Below are 20,744 nucleotides of genomic sequence, written 5' to 3'. Positions count from 1 at the left end.
TCCTTTATCTAATCCAAACCCAGTTTTATATGTGACTGGAATTACACTGCTGGAACAGCCATCCGTAGTTATGTTTTAACCCACTAGAACTAACTGGTCACAACGATGAAAAATATGTTCAGATGAGTCGAAATGAGCATCACAGCCTGAGGACACTCTGTCAAACATCCGTCAGAACCAAACCAGCATTCAGCTTCTATGCACCTCAGATCTGGAAAAAAAAAACTTCCAGAAAACAGCAAACTGCTGAAACAGTTCATTTAAATCAAGGCCCCATCTCTTTAGAGTTGCTCATGAACCATAATAAATGAAATATTGACCAACGTAGTTGGTCTTCATTAAGCGTTGACAATTTGATGTGTTTATGATGTTTCTATGTTTTCACGATGTAAAGCACTTTGAACTGTCTTATTGTTGAAATGTGACATACAAATAAACTGATTGATTTATTGATTGATATTGGGGCTCTGTTTTGGTGACAACCTTCTCTCATCCTGAGACAATAATGCCAAAAAGATGTGGATTTACTGTCCTGAAAATGGGAAGCTACATTCAGGTCAAGTTAGCTAGCTAGCTAACCTGCTGTTTACCTGCTAACTAGATAAACAGCAGTTTATTCAGTTAGCTATGCTGAAAATAAACTTTCAGCAGTACTTCCTGTTTTGTAACACAGTGAAACGCATCATAAAGGCCCATCAAACATGTATTCTTTCTCCAGAACATTTCCTGTCGACATCAGATGGATCAGACTACTGCAGTGGGCCAGGTATGTTGCTTAATTGGTAAAAACAGATTCTTTCTTTGGTGTGTAAGCTTCCCTTTCTCAGTGTCCTGATGTTCTCTCATGCCTGAGGTACCGCCACACCTGACACACACATGGAGGGTGTGTCAAGCTGAGAAGCCAGGAGTCAATAGACACACACACATATACACACACTGAGCCGCCGGTAGTTTTCCACAGAAATCTAACCTGGGGATGTGAATGATGCTTTCACATAAAATGGTCTCAGCTGGACAGCTTTCAAATCGGCACAAAGCTTTCCTTTTACAGCGAGAGGGAAATCTCTGGTCTTAATGATGTGACTCTGAGGCAGGGTTTCCCCCTTTAAGACAGAGCATGTGGCCCGGACCACTTAGACAAACACAACGCCGCATTGTCTTGAGCTGTTTGCATGCTCTTCACTCTTGTTGTTCATTTTGTTTTTTGTATTTTTTTTTTCTTTAAAACCTATGATACATTGTTGCGTGTTCCGTTGACTGTCGTTGTGTTAATTCACGTACTCGGAACTTGTCCAGGTGGCGCTAAACCAGACATGCGTTTCAAAGAGCTTTCAGTGCAGGCACCGTAAAGCAGGAGAGGCGCAACCTTGAAAACTGCTGACAGTTTGTGGATGTGGGGGAACAAACAAGGACTCTCATGTTTGTGAAAAGTGAATGGACAGCTTTCAGAGAAGAAGAAGTATGTGATGGTCGGCATTACTTTAAGGATAAAGCTGGTTAGCCGGCCGGCAGCATTTACCTCACACAGCAGATTTTGATACTCAGCTCCAGTTTTATACAAAAATATGATTCTTTTTTTGTGTGTGTAGTCATTCATACTGTTAATTAGACCGCTATCAGATTCTTTTGTCAAGGTTTACGAGCTGCATTCGCAGAAGAAGAATTTTAGCATCACACACCAGTGCATTGTTTACAGTGGTAACAATGGCGTCTATGGATGGATTTTTAAACCTGTTGAGTGATGGTAGTCGATGCTTTGGTCATTAGCTCCATTGTACTTTTTGCGTCCGCCATTATCTACGTCCAGATGGACGTAGACAATGGAATACATTATGTTCAGCAAAAAGCAATTCCTGCCTGTTTTCCATCCTTCCACAATTGCAGCCTCAAAGGTTCAGAATGTTTAGCTGTAATTAGATGCTGTTGAAACGTTGTTGTGAAAGCATTTATGCATTCAGAAGATAGAACCTTCAGAGGGAGAGCTAGTATTTAGAATTTTTTCAAACAGTGCAGCAGTAGTTTTCAAATTAAATCTGACGCAAGTCATATTGCAAAAAAATAAAAAATAAAAAAAATCTGGCAGTGCAATTTATTGCTTGGGTTATGTTCATTATAAAGCCAAGTATCTGGTTCCCATTTAATCTAAATGGGATGCTGTGCTGAGGAGCCTCCGTATAGAGGAAGGCTGGAGGGAGTGGTTGCTATGCTCAGATCAGGCGGTTGCCATGTTGGGAAACAACCACAAGACCAGTCAAATAAACATCTGAGTCATAGGCTTCCCTCCTCTCCACTCTTTCCACTAGCATGGACAGGATCTGGGATTCCCTCCCCAAAACGATCCTCACTCATCTGGAATAATGCGCCTCACTCTTTACGGTTCATCAGGCATGCACACAGAGCAGCAGCATGTTTGGGAATCTCTTTTAGAGAAATGACCAGATGGGGGTCAGAACAGACTGGCAGGAGAGATTATAGCCCTAAAGCTTTTTTCCCCATTTAGATCAACACAAGGTTCTGCAAAGTTATGAAGTGGCATGAAATGAATTACTGTTAAAAATCTATTCCTACTCAGATTTAAGAACCACTTCCTTCTTTAATTACACCATCAAGTCTTGGGTGTATCTTCCTGTTTTGTATAGTGACAATTTTTTTTACCCATACTTCTTCACGAAATGTCTCAAACTCAGACTGAAGCGAAGCCTCTTTACATGAACATAATGGTGATGCTGCCACCTTTATGTTTCACCATGAGTATGTAAGGTGATTCATGTTGTTAGTTTTGTGAATGCAGAGGACAAAGTTTAGTTTTGTTTACTATTCACCATTTTTCAAAAAATAATGTATTTCAGCCAACTGTCACTTTAAAACTTACCAAGGTCTTAGGAACTCCAAGTCCACATTCCAACAAAAAGTATGGATCTATTCCACTGGTCTACAGCCAAAAAGATAAGAAATATTAACAGAAATGAACTGATAATGTCACAAAAATTTCATCAATTTAGTCAGAAGATCAGATTTCTCTAAATCAAATTAGAATAAAAACCTGATTGAGAAAAACTGATGTTACTTTTGGATTCAGCGCTGCAAATTAATCCTGTTGAAAAAACATAGACAACTCTCAAAAAAATATTTTTTGTAACCCAGTGTTATCAGTAGGGATGTAAGGATATCAGGTTCATGAGATGGGACAAAAATGTAAGACTCCTGAAAATAAAAGACAAAAAGAAAAAAAGAATACAAAGGAGTGAGTGAGGTATAACCTGACCACACACTTATTCCATGTAGAAACCATCTTTCTACAGGGAGCAGCAATGGAAGAAGAATGGACTGGGCTCAGAGTCAGGGGTCTCACTTGGATAGGATGTGGGAGCGGAGAGGAAGCTGCTGCTTGGGGTGTGTGCACAACGTCTGGAGACAGAAGCTAGTGATGTGAAAGGTCAGTAGCTGAAAATGAGAGAATGAAAGAAACTTAAGGAAACTGGGTGCAGAACTCAGCAGAGAGAGTGGGCTCATGTACATTAAGAGCTTACAATAAACACAAGCACATCGACCTGAAGCTGATCAGTAGCTTTTCAGTAATACATTTGCTTAATGGAAACAAGTCAATATTGAAAAAAAAAAAAAAAAAATCCTAATGTTTTCCAACAAACATGAGAATTTTTCCAGGAGGTTGAGGGCGAGGCATGTCTTCTTTAATGACTTTTCAAACTTGTTCACATGAGATTTTAATTGTGTTTCTTATTTAATGGGAACATCACAACTGCAAAATTATGTTTTTCGACATTACCAGAATATTGACAAAAGTTTTGCACACATTTGTGATGGAAATGCAGCTGCTGATCCTTTCATAGTCAGATGACAAGTTTGTCTCAGTTCCTCATCTTTTGTTAACCGATTGTGGAAATAATCCTATTTGACTCTGGGTGCATGTTTAACCTGCAGCTGTTCAAGTCAGAAGTTAGGCTAACTGCTTATAGGTGCAGCATGAAGTCCTGCTCTGACCAATCACACACAGGATCCTCAGAGACATGACTGCTGACAGCTGATGACACAGAGTATTTGCTTGATGATTTTGATGATATTTGATCAAATATAAGATTCGTAGCTTGCTTCGTAATTGTCTGCTGGATTATGTTTTTTTTTTTCTAAAATAAAGCACTTTAAACTGCCTGGCTCTTGAAATGAGCTGGACAAATAAACCAGACTCAACAACCTTCCAAAGGTGCCGACTTAAAACAATTCTGCAAAAAAAGAGATTCCTGCACAGCGACTCGTTGTAAGTTATTGCAGTTTTTCATGTTTTTCATACTTTGCCAGGTTGGTTTGGTTAGCCATTTCTCCTCTTAGCCAATGAAGTCATCATTTGCGAACTGCATCCTCTCGTTATCTTTGTTGGACGTTGTAATTAGTTTGAAGATCTGACCCGAAGTGCAGCTGAAAGCAAAAATACAAGAAGTCTCTCCTGGGGCAAATACTTTTAATTTAACTGTGAAGAGGTGAGGGCTGGTCCCATTCTGGAGAAATGGATTTTTCACAGTTTTATACAGCTGGATGCAGTTTGTTGTTCGACCAAACTGAAAAACCTCCTCAAGAAGATGCAGTTTGGGCCCAAACTGGTCTGTTTTATTTTATCTAGGAAGATGTATGAGATGTTTGAAAAGCTGCACTTTGCGCTTCGCAGTTTGTTTTATCTGTTTGTTTTGGCCGTAGTTGCTGCTGCTCAAGTGCAACACAGTAGCTCAGGTCATATCAACGGTGGATAAGAGTTGCAATAAACAGTAAATGTTACAACATCGACAGATTCATTCATTTTAATAGGATAATGGGTAGCACTTTATTTGAAAGGGGGTGAATAAGACTGACATGACACTGTCATAAACACCTGTCATGTTCATGAATTAGCCTTCATGAATATTTATGACTGTTGTCATAAAGCTTCATTCGGTAAATTATGACACTTTTAATACAAAGTTGACATTGTTCAAAATGTCTTTGTTATGACAACTTGACATTAACCAGGAAATCATTACTGATATAAATTTGTTATAAAAGTATTACTGATTGCACTTTAAAAATTAGGTAACTTTATGTTATTAAAGGTAAAATTTAAACAGTAATGATTTCTTGGTTAATGTCAAGTTGTCATAACAAAGACATTTTGAACAATGTCAACTTTGTATTAAAAGTGTCATAATTTACCAAATGACGCTTTATGACAACAGTCATAAATATTCATGAAGGCTTATTCATGTTCTTGACAGGTGTTATGTCATGTTTATGAAAGTGTCATGACAGTCTTATTCACCCCCCTTCAAATAAAGTGTTACCAAATAATGTAAAATTATATGCAGAATTTCTTTTGTTTCAAGTTTGTAAAGCAGACCAGATACAGTTTATTCTCTTGGTTTTCATCTGTAGTATGTTCTGGTAATAAAACAATAAAATGAGTTTTGCAGTTTCATTGCCCTTCATATTTGTAGATCATCTCCAGGTGAACACAACAGTCTTCTTAAAACTACTTTTCCTCCCCCACAAATTCCAAAGATTCTCATAAAACGTTCAGGTTTAACACGTGTCAGGAGTGGGATCTGAAACATCGTCTCCTTCTGGATTCAAACTCTCCCTGTTGCAAAAGGGAAACAGATACAGGCACCAGGAGGTTCCATCAGTTGATGTTGACTTTAGCATAAGGATGTAAAGAAGCCATGGTTCAGTTGGTATCAAAGGGGCGTCAAGTACTTAAGTGTTTTCTAAGTATCATTTTAGTTGTTTTAAGCACAATAGAACTGAAACATTCCATAAACCACAAGATAGCAGGCTATGTATACTGCTAAATTTGGTTAATGGTGCAAAATATACTGCTCAAAAAAATAAAGGGAACATTTCACTTTAATTTTGTGTGTGGCTCCAAATCCAGGCCTCCATTGGTTAATAAATTTGATTTCCATTGATGATTTTTGTGTGATTTTGTTGTCAGCACATTCAAGTTTGTACAGAACAAAGTATTCAGTGAGAATATTTCATTCATTCAGATCTTGGATGTGTTATTTGAGTGTTCCCTTTATTTTTTTGAGCAGTGTATATATAGCAACAGTCCAAAACTGATTGACTGTTGCTAACCACACTATAGCTGCAGTTCATTTGAGCGAACAACAATGTTGTTCCTTTTTAAACTATTTCAGCTTTTATTCAGCAGCATGCTGGATTTGAAATGTAATGCTAATGGAACTAATCGCTAATATGACATGCGAAAAACAGCTAATGCACTAATTGCTAATGTGACATGCTAACAACAGCTAACTGCTCTAATAGCTAATTATGACATGCTAGAAACAGCTAATTGCTCTAATCTCTAATATGATATGCTAAAAACAGCTAACTGCACTAATTGCTAATGTGACACGCTAACAATAGCTAACTGCTGTAATCGCTAATTTGACATGCTAAATACTGCTAATTGCACCAATCACTAACAACCTAAAGCAATAGAGAATAAATGTTAATATAGAAATATATGATTTATATTTCAATACTAGGCAAACACTAAACAAAATGTATTATCACTTAGCAACAAAAACAGTATGAGTCATTTTTCAGAGAAAAATACATAATTTTTTTCTTGACATTAACAAAAAAAGCTACTTCTTTTTATGGAAGACATTCTTTGAGTCTTGGTCACAGAAAAATGAACTCCAGCAGACACGGGACACATGGTCTCTGACATTCTACTTGATTGTGTTTGATCATGGTTATTCTCAGAGTAAATAACTTCACTTTACATCTTAAATTATACCTTATTTATAACCATAAAGGAAAAAAAAAAAACATCCACTTGTTTCCCAAGAAAGATTAAAAATAGTCTGCTCGAGGGAACCAGAACAAGCTGGAGCAAAGAACGCAATCTGTCAGTTTCATGTAAGCTGAAAACCATTCTCCTTAAATGGGGTAAATTCAGCCCAGAGGCTTTTGTGCAGTTGTTTTGGTGACGGCGTCCCTATGTGACATCCACTTTAAAGACGACACACTTGCTGTCAGCAGCTTAAGGCATTACACCACCTTTCTTTTTGTTTTTTTGTCTGAACATGTTTGACTCCCATGATGTAATTGCAATATCTTGAAGAAAGCACAGAAGGTTCTAAGAATTACTTGTGCATCCGTGGGCCTGTCGCTACCAGGAAAATTAAAGTGATTAACTGCAACTTAAAGTTACCAAGTTGATACTAATGTACTTGTGACAGACTTTTGGGGTAAATTAAAAAACAGAATTGTACATGGTCTGTTTTCTAACTTTTTCAGTTTGATCTTCACATTATGGAGAAAAAGGTGAGGATCTATTTATCACATGTTTCATGTATAAGAATTAAGAAAAATGACAGACAATAGGAACACTGAAAGAGATTAATGCAAATGACTGATGTTTTCTTTTCTGCTTAACAACTTATTCTTTTTATTAGTCAGGCCAGTATTCAGAAAAAAAAAAGTTTTGTTGATATTTTGCGACTTTTTACTGTCTTGCCAATATTATCGTGTGATTGTTTTTGTGTTTGTGTTTGAATTTATTGCTGCAAGGAAGATTTCCCTAAGAGGACAATAACAAAGTGATATTGATGCTTTTAATCCATAACCTGAGAATGTTCTTGTTTTTAAAACCAACCACCTGGTTCAAGGATTCAGAAATAACTTTCTTTACACTAAACATGTAAGAGTGTATATATCTCTAAACAGACCATCCCCACTATAAAACATGATCATCATGCTTTGGGCCTGATTCTCTTGAGGAGGGGCAGGGAAGCTGGTCAAATGTGTGTAGGGATGAGGCTGGAACTAAATATGGGGAAAACATCTGTTGCAGGCAGCATTAGACAGCAGAGCAGCAACCCAAACACACAGCAGGAGACACACACATAAATTTAATTGAGAATCTGTCAAGACTTGAACAGTTTCTGTTCACAGAGACATCATTCACAGCGTTGATCTACTGGGACCGGCCTCCTGTTTAAAAGTCATACAAGACTTGGGCGTGGAGGGATTGCTGAAGGGTAAAACTGATAAAAAATTTAGTACCGATGACTGAAACAGCAGGGAGGCAATTTGGGAATATAAAATCTACAGTATTGCAGCAGTTGACAAAGTATGTGATTATTTTCAGTGTTTAGAAAGTTTTACAAAGTGGGTAAATGTGAGTTTCCATTAGAAATCTTTGTCGATATTTTTGCTATCGAAAAATTACTTTCACAATTGTGGTGTTTTCATAAAATAAGAAATTAAAATAACGTGAATAAACGTGTTCACATGACAAGCCGATAAAAATCATGGCAGCAGTGGATGAATACAGTTACATGAGATATATTTATAATTCAGCCACGTTGCTAGTGCTCATCATCTATAAGCCAATCAGAGGAGATGTTGACGTCTTATTCAGGTGATAAACCTACTGTATACTTTGGAGTATGCAGCATTTTGTAGTAAGTGATTTTGCAGAAGAGCTGTGGATTCAACACATTGGAATGAAACAACTTTTTATGAATTGTGTGATGCTGCACAAAACACAAACCATCATCTTCGTACCACTTCTGGTCGTCTTCAACATTTTCACAGGTAGTAACAGCCACTTGTTGATCATGTGACTTGTGTGATGCGAAAATAGTTTTATTATGGCAGAAAAACCACCTTCCTGCCTTTGAGTTTTTTCTAAATTGGTGTTTTTCCAATAAGCGTATGCATTTGCGTAACATCAATTTGCACAATTTTCTGGTTAATGGAAATGCAGCTACTTTTACAGAGCCACTTCCTTAGATGGCGTATGCTTACTTGCATGCAGGCCATATGAACTACCTTACTTCCACTCTGTGGTTTAAGTTCACTTAAATGTTAGCATTCCTCTTATACGCACCAAGTCTTTCAGCTTTTCTTAGTTAGGTAGCCCAGATGAGCTCATAGTTCAGGAATCTCAGATCTCCACTTACGTGTGTTTCCCTCTCAAACAGAAACACACAAATATGCCACTTGGTGCCAGGCATGTCAACACTCTGCCAGAGAGAGTCCTGCCTTCCTTCATTCCACTCAGGAAGTGGTGTAGTCCAGATAACGAGGGAGCAGGAAAAGGGAACAGTGTTCACTTGACAGTCCCATGTGTTTGTGTACGTCTGGAAATCAGCCATGAAAATCCTGGACAAGTAACACAAGTGGACAAGCTAAGGCCAATTAATAACAATCAGGAAGTATGAGATTGTTTTCTTTGTGTGGCCAAACATGAAACGAGGAGTTATCTCTGCCTCTCAGGTCTCCGGTCACGTCTGACCAAATGGAAATGCTTTGGCTAATTGTTATTTTGTAGGAATATGCAGGTCAGGGTGACTAATGTTCAAAACAACAGCTTGTGGCCTGCAGCTCGTAATCAAGACTGCATTAGTGGAACTCTTTTGTGAAATGCAATAATTCAACTCCTAATGCAAATTAAGTTTACTGGTAGAATACACAAACTTACAGCTTTTAGCAATAAACAAATCAAACAGGAGAAGCTTTTATATTTAGTGTAACACCACAATTAGCAAAAGTGGTTTCTGTCAATTTAAATACAAGAGGCCATATTTTTCATTGACTGCAGAGGCAACAAGATTATTCAGTTTCTTAATCATAAGCATATTTTGTTCTTAGTAGCACACACTATTTATTTACCACCTGCAAACATTTTTAATAGCCAGACATCAGTTTCAGGCCCACTTTGGATAAACAGTCAGTTCATTGGTGCTTGATAGCGTAAACAGCTAGTTTCAAATCCAAGCAGAGCTCAAGATGGACCACAGTAATTGCTGCTCTAGTAACTTCTAAAATCAAACCTTGAAAAATTACAACATTTAATGTCCCTTTGTGATCCATGTTACAACCCCACCCTAAAATCCCTAACGTAAATTCTGGCACTGGGCTTTAACATAAAACTAAAAAGTAATCCGAACAGTTGATGAGTAACAAAAGTATTTATTTTACAATCCAGATAAAAACTACAGGAGAAAAGAAAACACAGGGGAGCTTAAGGCTTCAGGGTCTCCAAGGCCAAAATAATAAAACACCCCCTTATAACTATAAAATAAAACAACCACTTGCTAAAGAAGAACTAAAAGAGAATACAAAACCTAAACTCCCTTACTAACCAAAAACAGGAGAAAACAGGTTACAACAAAAATGGCAGCTTCCAGCTTCCACCTCTGAACAAAAACACTTCTTGAACAATTGTTCACAAAGATGCTCACAGCAAGCTCAGTTCAAACACACAATCAGGTCCCTCACAGGACCACAGGTCAAACAAAAGGAGGGGATCTGGCATCTCCAGCTTGCTGCTTATATAGGGCGGCTGACGAGCCCCAACAAACTTCACCTGCAGCAAACAGGCAGAACTGAAACAGAAAAACACAGGGCTCTCTCAGAAAGAGAGCCCCTAGAGGTCAGTGACCGTAACAATCCATAAAGGATTTTTAACTTTCGAATAAGATTTTGAGTTATGATTGAGATCATTTCCCTGTTAGCTTCAGCTTTCTCTCAGGATTTTCTGGTGCCTGATTAAATTCATCTTGCCCTCTATAAACTGCAGGTTTCCAGTGTCACAGGAAGAAAACAGAAAAGCCCCAGAGAATCACTGAGTCATCACCGTGCCTCGCTGCAGGCATGGTGTTAATTTCAGCATGTGCTTCATTCTTTCTCCTCGGGACAAACCACTGATTCCTGGGACCAAAGTGTTCTCGTTCCAGTTCATCTTTTCCTCAGAACGAATTTGTGTACGCCTTGGAGTTCAGGCATAGAAATCTCTGTCTTCAGTGTGAAAACTGAAACCTCAGTGGCATCTGGCACAAAGTCTTGCTGCAGGTGTTTTGCAGTCAGTCTGGGGGACCGTCATTGATAGCTTGATTGTTTTGCTACATCCATTGGGTGTGGCTCCTGTTCTTTTAACTAAACTAGGGGAACTGCACTTCAGGATATTTCTCAAGGAACCTAATTTGGCCAGCTGGAGTTCAATAATTTAAGGTACAACAATGACACAACACTAGCCTCAATGGTAACCTCTAGGTTTTTCTCTTCTCCAGCCTTTGGTGTGTCTGGAGTTGCTTCTCTGTCATATTTTAGCTTAAGCTTTTACAAAACACCCTGTCCCTTTTTAGCTCTTGTTTTCTGTCTCTTTACCTTAGCTTCACACTGTTTCCTTTTCACTTCTCTATTGCACAAGAAGAAAGAACGCCCTTGCCTCTTCACCCTCTCCTTCGTCCACTTTGCCACTAGCATCAGCAGATCGAGGCGGATAGTGTGTCTATATAAAGCCTACCACACCCTTCATTGCTCCCACCCCACCCCACCTTCCCACCATCCACTCAGCCTTTCAGCCCAACTGACCGACGCAGAGTTTCCTGGCCTCAGTTCAGGAAATTGCCACTCCAAAGGAGGAAGGGGAGGATCAGGAGGAGGAGGAGGATGGAAACTTAGAGACGGGGCTGCTTCGCCTTGGATACAGTAGTAAAACACAGACAAACACACACTCACGGCCACATTCTGAAAGTGACTGGGAGCATGTCCACACTGGCTGCCTTTGGGCTTAGTCAAACGGATGTCTCTGCTATCTGGACCTGCCTGTGTGTGACAACGCAAATGACTCAGAGGAGATCGTATATTCTTTGCTTTTTCTTTGTCATACATTGTTCCTGTAACATCTTCAGTTCTGTTGTCAAACTAATGGCAATAAATATAACCTTTGTTGTCAGCATTGAATTTTGCATGTTGGAAATTTAGCAAAAAGTCATGTTAAATAGACAGGACATACATCTCTTTTCCTCTGTTCTTAAATTTTCAGTCATCTGCACTCATGCTTTTCAGAAGTGAGAGGATTAATTGCATCTTTCCATTCTGGAGGCCCTCGGTTCTTGTGACTCACTCTTGCCCTGAAGTTTCCTTCTTCCTCTGTTTTAACAGCCATACAGAGTGTGTTTTCAAAGTGTTTCACACCATCTGCTTTCTTTAAGGGCTATTGTCTTTACAGAGCATACTGCATAGTACAAACAACAACATCATCATCATCATCATCTAATATGTGAGGTGTAAAACAATGATCTGATCTTTCATCCTGCATTTTTGTTTTATGGTCACATATTTGAAGCTAACTGACTTTGGCAGCAATTTGTTAACCAGCAATTGATTGAAAGGTTTTCATGTCAAACAAAAAGCAGTGAATGGGTTTTAAAGGTTTAACATATTACATCACATGTGTCAAACGCAAGATTTCTGGGCCGAATCTGTCCAGCCATAGCTTTATATGTGGCCCTCCAAACTCCAAAGCCTTCCAGATTTTTGCAATTCCGCGACCATGGAAATTCCCACAAACTCACGCAAACTCAACAGATCCCCGGATTTCTTCCCACTGGTGCATAATCGTGAGTTTATTGTAAATTGTGTACAAAAACAGTCAAAAACTTGCTGAGTTTTTTTATTTTTTATGTTATAAATGCACACAGATCACTGAAGTGGACACTAATGCATCATAAAATATACTATCAACTACTGGCCATCAGCTGCAAATGCAAGAAATTAGTTTTTATTAGATTCAATATGGCCGACAGACAAAAAAGCATGCAAACCGACCCGGTCCCTCCTTCTACTATAGACAACTCTTGCAGGTAAAAAAAATATATTGTCACCCCTAAAAAAACAATACTACTGATGTATTTTTCAAATAACAACTTTGTATTTGGAGAAAATTACAATTGATCACCTAAAAAATAACTTTTTTTTTTTTAAACAACATTTTTTTCCTACCCCTTTTTGTGCCTTAAGAAAATAAAAAAAAATTTGAAAAAAAATCCTGACACAAAGGATCATATTTCATGCATGAGAGGGTTTTAATCAAGACATTCTGCTGCAGCCGACCCTTGACAACATTTATGACCTTATATGGCCCAACATGAAACTGAGTTTGAGCCGCCTGTCTGACATGAGAAAGGAAATGGTTTGGATGCCTTTATTTATGTTACCATCCAGATTAGTTGGTCTTTGAGGCTCAACTCAAGGTTTAGTAAGAGAGAGGACTCAAGCACCCAGAGGTGCCCAGCGTTGCCTCCCTGTTTCTCCTCTTTGTTTGACGCCCATTGGAAACTCTTATCCAGCAACAGGAGCTCCTGGGTTGCAAGTCTGCATATTTGAGTATTCACGCACACATTTCTTTTCTAATATAAACACAAATTATAGCCAAAACACATAAAATGCACACCCACACAACAGTCAAAGCTTTGCCATTCCTTTCACAGATAAACAGAACCCTGTGAGTAATAAGCAAACCCACACACATGAGCCCACTTGCCTGCCAACTCACCAGCACACATGCAAGGACAATAACTCCAAAACCACAATGCAGAGAGCCAGAATGCTCTGGCGATGACGTCTGTTCTGCTCTGCCACAAACTACCTTTGAGCTCCGTCAGCAGTGCCGTCTACCCCGGTAACTCCACTTTTCAACTCTTCGTAGCAGGTTGTCATGGCAGCACCAGGCTTTCTAGGGTAAGTTGCTTAAGGGCTTTCCTCTGGCATGTCCCTGCGGCTTTGGGGAGGAAGCATGGGTTGGGATTCTTTATTACGATCCATGGCGATGTGGCAAACACATGAGAAATTAGAGACAGAGCGGGGTAAGATCAGCAAACGATAAACCAGCTGCCTCTTCATAGGTACAAGCCCTGCTGTGGTATTTTTGCAAAATGATTTACATAAATTGATGGCGTGGGGTGACAGAGGCAACAGAGTCCTGTCTGAACTTGTTGGGTCAAAGGTTAGATTCTGTCTCTGTCGTTGTATCCTTGGGCAAGACACTTCAGCAGCTTTGCTTGCTGGTGTCAGTTGGACACCAACACCAACACTGGTGTGACATGGCTGCCTTGCTTTTATCAGACTGCCCTGGGGCAGTCTGATAAAAGCAAGGCAATGCATTGTAGCTATGGCTGCATGTAGCTATGGCTACATGCAGCCAATGTACAATGCATTGTAGCTATGGCTACAATTGTAGCTATGGCTGCATTGCAGCATTGTAGCCATTGTAGCCATTGCAGCATTGTAGCCATAGCTACAATGCAGCCATAGCTACAATGCATCACCTTGCTTTTATCAGACTGCCCCAGGGCAGCCATAGCTACAATGCAGCAGCTTGCCACCATAACTGTGTGAATGAATGGGAATGATTGATTTCAGACATAAAGACAAGATTTAAAGTGTTTTTGAGGGTCTTGAAAAATGCTACATAAGTTTGATTTTATTTCGTAAAGTACATCACTGATTTGAGGGATTTTATGTGCAAGGAGCAGGTGTTAGTGTTGTCTGTTACTGGAGCATCAGTGACTAAGATCTGAGAGTAAAGGTCAACACCGAGAAAAGATGACTTGACGTAACAGCATATAAGACAACTGAACAGGGATTCTATGGGTCATACTAAGGTGAAAGTGAACTGATGTTGGTTCCAGAAGGGAATCCTGTGGTCATTATTAAGGTGTGATTTTTTTTTAACCAAAAAAATAAAAAGATGAGGCAGATTCAGACTTTTGTTGTCCCCCTGGTCACAGATGACCAAGAGGATGACCGGGGGACAAAAAAAGTCTGAATCTCAGTTCTATAGATGACCTTGGATTGGGCCCAGGAAGAACCACAGGGTATGACTTCAGGTCACCTCTGGTTGAGGTTTGGGAGACGCTAAAAGCACATAGTTATGTTGATGAATTCAGCTCTGGATGAAGTATGTGGGAGCTGTGACAGCTGACCCTACTGTCACACAGATCTGAATGGTGATTGTTTTGTTTTTGTTCATCCTTAACATTACTTTAGATATTAATTAGTGAATAGTTTAGATTTTTATTTTTTTTAATTATTTTCATTAGCCTGACTTTTTAGTTAACTATTTGCATTGCACACATTTAGTTAACTTTATTTGTCAGTTCTTTATATTTTTGTTAAATGCAACAAATTAATTTATTTGTTTCCTTTGGAGCTGCTGCTGCTGCAGGGTCACAGAAGAGCTCCAGCTAATTGACGTCCTTATATGGCTGGCAAACCTCCTCAGTGAGTTATTCCATCTGTTTGCCAGGGGACGAGGAAATTTGGTTTTCTTCAATTTAATTTGACCATTTCTTTAATGTTTCTTCTATTTGGTAGCTTCATTCTAATGTTTGTTTAATTTGAAGATTTGGTATTATATTGATTAGTATTTAAGTTTTTCTATGTTTAATTACCCCTTGTGTGTCAGCAGTGGTCTGATCAGCCACTATTTAAGTTCCCCTCATGTCTTGTTAGTTAGGTCAGTTTGGTGCTTGAGTTCTTTGTGTTACTACCTGAGTTGTAGTTTGTTATGTTGGCCTCAGTTTTTGGGCCCAGTTCTTCACTGTTTAATTATATTTGAACTTTTTTGTAATAAATTAAGATTATTTTTGGATTCCATTCAGCGTCTCTCTGGCTGGTTTATGTAAGAACCCTTACAGAGCCTTTAAACATGGGGTCTGTCCGTCCATTCCAGCTCTCAGAATCACTGGCTGAAACCTATGGTCAGTAGGTGTAACTAGTTGCTGGACATGAAGATATTTAAAGGGGCAGTATTATGTAAAATTGACTTTTTTGAGCTTTCCATCATATTAAAATGTTATTCCCTTATCAAAACCACACCTTGGCTGTTGCTTTGACTCTTTCATGCATGTTTGAGAAACCATTTAATCTCCCATAGCAACCATTCAGCTGTATAAAACGCCTGGGTGGACCTAGCTCTGCCTTTGAGGATGAAGCTCCTCCTCAAAGCAGCAGTTTTCAAGCTCCTGCTTCACAGAGCAGCCCTCACTCAGCTCCTTCAAACTAGCCAGCAGCAATTAGCAAACATCTGGTGGAACTGAGCATCTGCTGAGCTCATTATAGGAGCTACTTCTCAGTGCAACACTAGTAAAAATGTTGTTAAAGAGCTGATAGAGAGCCATGTTGTGATGACTTTCTGATGATGCAACACTGGAAAGAGCAGGGTCTAAAGAGACAGTCAAGTTTCAAAGTCAAGTTTCTTTTGAGTCATATTTCATATATATATATATATATATATATATATATATATATATATATATATATATATATATATATATATATATATATAGCATTTTCATATAAACTTAAGGTAATATAGTTACTTGATTGTGCTATAAGATGGCTATAAAACACATGATATAAGGAGGCCCCATCTAAGTCTATAACTGGTCGCCTTCTGGCTGTGAGGTTAGAGTGTAAACCTGCAGACCTCCACTTAAGCTAATAGGACATGTCCAGAGATCTTTGAGGACTTATTTGACATAAAGTCCCACAAGCAGCACCACTGAATGGTAAAGTATCAACACTTAAACACTGAACAGAAATAAACATGTTCAACCTCTAAATCTAAAGGAAGTGCAAACAAGCAGTGTGAACACAAATCCTCTTTGAACATTCAGCAAGTCCAAAAACATCCCGAGTGTCTCGGAGCACAGTTTATTCACTTGGCCTCTAAATATATACCAGAGGTACGACCCCGCCTCGAAGACGAGGGCACATTTGGAGACGGCATAAATGAGAAACTCACAGAGTAAACAGAAAACAGCCTCTGTAACCATGGTAACCGGAGGGGAAGGAATTTTAGATCTTCACCATTAATTCATGACTCCACAGATCACATGGTACACACTTGATAGCAATTACAGAAATGATCTCTACAGTACAACATGAAGTTAAAGTCATGAGGTTTATATCTAAAACATGTTGGTTTTGTACAAACTGTGATTTTCTTAGCAACTCATAATCTTTGATGGAATAACTCCCAGATGACTTTATGTCTGGGACTTTGCTGAAAGAATCACAGTGCAGTCTGCAGCCTCAGAGGGAACTCCAGGGTACACAGGAGTTTTCCAAGAGCCGGACAGGGAAACCCCATCATCACATGAAATTCCTTTCCCGTTTTTTTTTTTCAATGCGCTCACAGGCGCACTCCCACTTTTACCACATTCACAATCGCACATTTGTGCTAAAATGAGATGAGGACCCACTCAACCCCAACCCACAGGACACACACACACACACACACACACACACACACACACACACACACACACACACACACACACACACACACACACACACACACAGACATACAGTAATATCCAACTGAAGCCCAGTTGATATGTTCAGAAACCAGGGAAGCCCATGGAAAAAACACAAAACAGAGACGTCACCATGGCTGCGTTTTTGGAGGACACCCCCACAGCCACGTGGTCACGTCTTCATTATGGAATACACTGAGTGTTGGTCAGGAGTAGGGATTTCCTCAGACTGTTATTGGAATGCCTGCTCCGCTAACGACGCCCTAAAGTGATGCGTGTAAATCCGTCCGTGAGGCTTGAGGCCCGGGCCATGCTGGCGCACACCCTCATCCTCTGGCAACAATGTGTCATCTCAGAGTATTGTATGCTGTTTGGTAGCAGTCAGGATATGACGGCATATTTTGGAGCTTTGGATGTGAAAATGAGACCCCAGAGAGTGAGTTGTCCCGTTACCCAAAAAGGCCCCAGCTGGCAGCTTCCGTGCATTGTGACCACACGGGGGGGTGATGGGGTGATGGGAAGGGAGGGAAGAGAGTTTGGCAAGGACTCCCCCTGCAGACAATAACACCACCAGGAGGGAAAATATGGAAACATACAGGGGGAAATGATCCCAAAGGGTGTAAACTACACCATGTTCTTGCTTCCTTTGCGCTGACAGGGGAAGCCGTGTTATGGAGCGCTAAGAAAAGCCTCAGGATCATTGGACGGCAAACAATCTGAGCCCCTTAAGGCATAACTCCAGTCTTGCAGGGGTTTCCTTTGCAGGACTCTGTTGATGTAATAAGTCAATTTTTTCCCCTTATTCTTACTTTAAAGAAAGAAATCTAACCCAACCTCAATTAGACCATTCTAACTTGCAGAGTTTATATATATATATATATATATATATATATATATATATATATATATATATATATATATATATATATATATATATATATATAGGCCTCTGAGACAGTCCAGCACATAACAGCAGGGTGCAAGATGCTGGCAGGGAAAGCGTACATGGAACGACATAACCAAGTGGCGGGCATAGTGTACAGGAACATCTGTGCAGAATATGGACTGGAAGCCCCAAGGTCAAAGTGGGGAACACCCCCAAAGGTGGTGGAGAATGACCGAGCTAAGATCCTGTGGGACTTCCAGATCCAGACAGACAAGATGGTAATGGCGAACCAACCGGACATTGTGGTGGTGGATAAAGAACAGAGGAAAGCCGTTGTGGTGGATGTAGCAATACCAAGTGACCACAACATCAGGAAAAAGGAGCATGAGAAACTGGAGAAATACCAGGGCCTCAGAGAGAAACTGGAGAAGGCCTGGAAGGTGAAGACCACAGTGGTGCCTGTGGTCATCGGGGCCCTTGGGGCAGTCACCCCCAAACTGGAGCAGTGGCTCAAACAGATCCCAGGAACAACATCAGACATCTCAGTCCAGAAATGTGCAGTTCTAGGCACAGCCAAGATACTGCGCAGAACCCTCAAGCTCCCAGGCCTCTGGTAGAGTACCCGAGCTCAGAGGATGAAAGAGACCACCCGCGAAGGGTGAGAAGGGAATTTTTATATATATATATATATATATATTTTTATATATATATATATATATATATATATATATATATATATGAAGGCTGTGGAAAACCACCCTTGAAGCCAACTGCAAACCACTTGCACAAGTGTCCATCAAATGTGGCATATACCAATCTGGCATATCTGTCCCCACTGCTGTTCTGCATAGGCCTGAACCCCCTTAGCCAAATCTTCAACAAGACTGGCTACGGATACCGACTCAAGAATGGGGCCACAATCAGTCACCTCCTCTACATGGATGACATCAAGCTGTACGCCAAGAGCGAGCGAGACATCGACTCACTGATCCACACCACCAGGATCTACAGCACTGACATTGGGATGTCATTCGGACTAGAGAAGTGTGGCCGGATGGTTACAAAGAGAGGGAAGGTCGTCCGCACAGAAGGGGTCTCACTCCCAGAGGGAACGATAGCAGACATAGAGCACAGCTACAAGTACCTGGGAATACCACAAGCAAATGGCAACCTCGATGAGTTCACAAGGAAAGGAGCCACAGCCAAATACCTCCAACGAATAAGGCAAGTCCTGAGAAGCCAGCTCAATGGCAAGAACAAGAATAAACAGCTATGCCTTACCAGTAATCAGATACCCTGCCGGAATAATTAGCTGGCCAATGGAAGAGATAAAGGCCACGGACGTTAAGACACGGAAGCTACTAACCATGCATGGAGGGTTCCACCCCAAATCCAGCACCCTGAGACTGTACACAAGCCGTAAGGAAGGAGGCAGAGGACTAGTGAGTGTGAGAGCCACTGTCCAGGATGAAACATCCAAGATCCATAAATACATCAAGGACAAAGCCTCAATGGACGATGTGCTCAGCGAATGTCTCAGACAATGGGGAACAGAGGACGAGGTGCTGGAGCCCCTACATGGGATGTACCACCGACAAATAACTGAAGTGGCTGATATCAGGAAATCCTACCAATGGCTGGAGAAAGCTGGACTCAAGGACAGCACAGAGGCCCTCATCCTGGCCGCCCAGGAACAGGCCCTAAACACCAGAGCAATAGAGGCTCAGATCTACCACACTTGAATTGAATAAAGAACAATGTACTTAATAACCAACAACAATGAAACTACAAATTTTTCATATGTTGATTTAACGTGATTAAATTAGATTACTAAAACCATTGTAATCATGTTTTATCATTACCGGAAATGATGCAATATAACAAAGACAAGAATTAAATATGATTGGACAATAATAAGAGCGGGCTTTTGAATCTTAACCAATAAGAAGTCAAAAGATAATTTTAAAGATATCGCGATTGCCGCGCAGTTTCTTCTGACTATTCAGCCACAAGACCACAAGACAAGCCTTTGGAGGTGGACCGATTAGGTAAGTGATCTAAATATTATTTTTTGTAGTTGGGAATGTTTCCACAAAAATTATCATTCTGTATGAGAAGTCATTTGTAAACCTTCTGCATGTTCTTTGGTTTTCACTTTGCTAGCTACCGTTATTAGCACCGGGGCTTAGCTCTAGTACAGATCAGTACATCATCATTTATCAAAGTAGTTCACAAAAAAACAGTTGTTACTGATCAAATTTGTAAGTTGTGTGCTTGGGAGAGAGTAACGAGGCAGTTTTGATAGCTCGATAAGCTAGTGAAAAGCCACTAGCTTGCAAAGTGTTCATGTTGCTTTTTTTCCTCATTGCTACTGAGTCAGTTACTTAGACTGGCTGTAGCTGTTGGAGTAATGGATTCAGTGTTCTGTTCTTAGTATGGAAAATGTTTGCATGGCCGTTTCTCAATATGCGTTCTTGTCTGTACTTGTGTTCTCGCGTCCTCGTGAAACGTCATCGACAACGGCCCAAGTACTGTTCCAATTCAAAGTACACATCCAGGCAAGAACGCTCAAAGTACCCGGATGTGTTCTTGCTCCGCCCATTTTATCGAGGATGCATCAATGCATCCATAGACATAATATAAGGATAGACGCCTCATGGACCGCTCTCGCCTATTGTCGCTGACGAGATTTAGGGCGGCCATCTTGGAGCGGTACTCCACTCCACTCAGCGTTATGTGTTTAG

The sequence above is a fragment of the Poecilia mexicana genome, unplaced genomic scaffold, assembly GCF_051168715.1.
Source record: "Poecilia mexicana isolate PSO_F unplaced genomic scaffold, ASM5116871v1 scaffold_6, whole genome shotgun sequence".
In the NCBI taxonomy this organism is placed as follows: domain Eukaryota; kingdom Metazoa; phylum Chordata; class Actinopteri; order Cyprinodontiformes; family Poeciliidae; genus Poecilia; species Poecilia mexicana.
The sequence above is the reverse complement of the archived record's forward strand: the minus strand, read 5'-3'. Positions refer to the sequence as shown.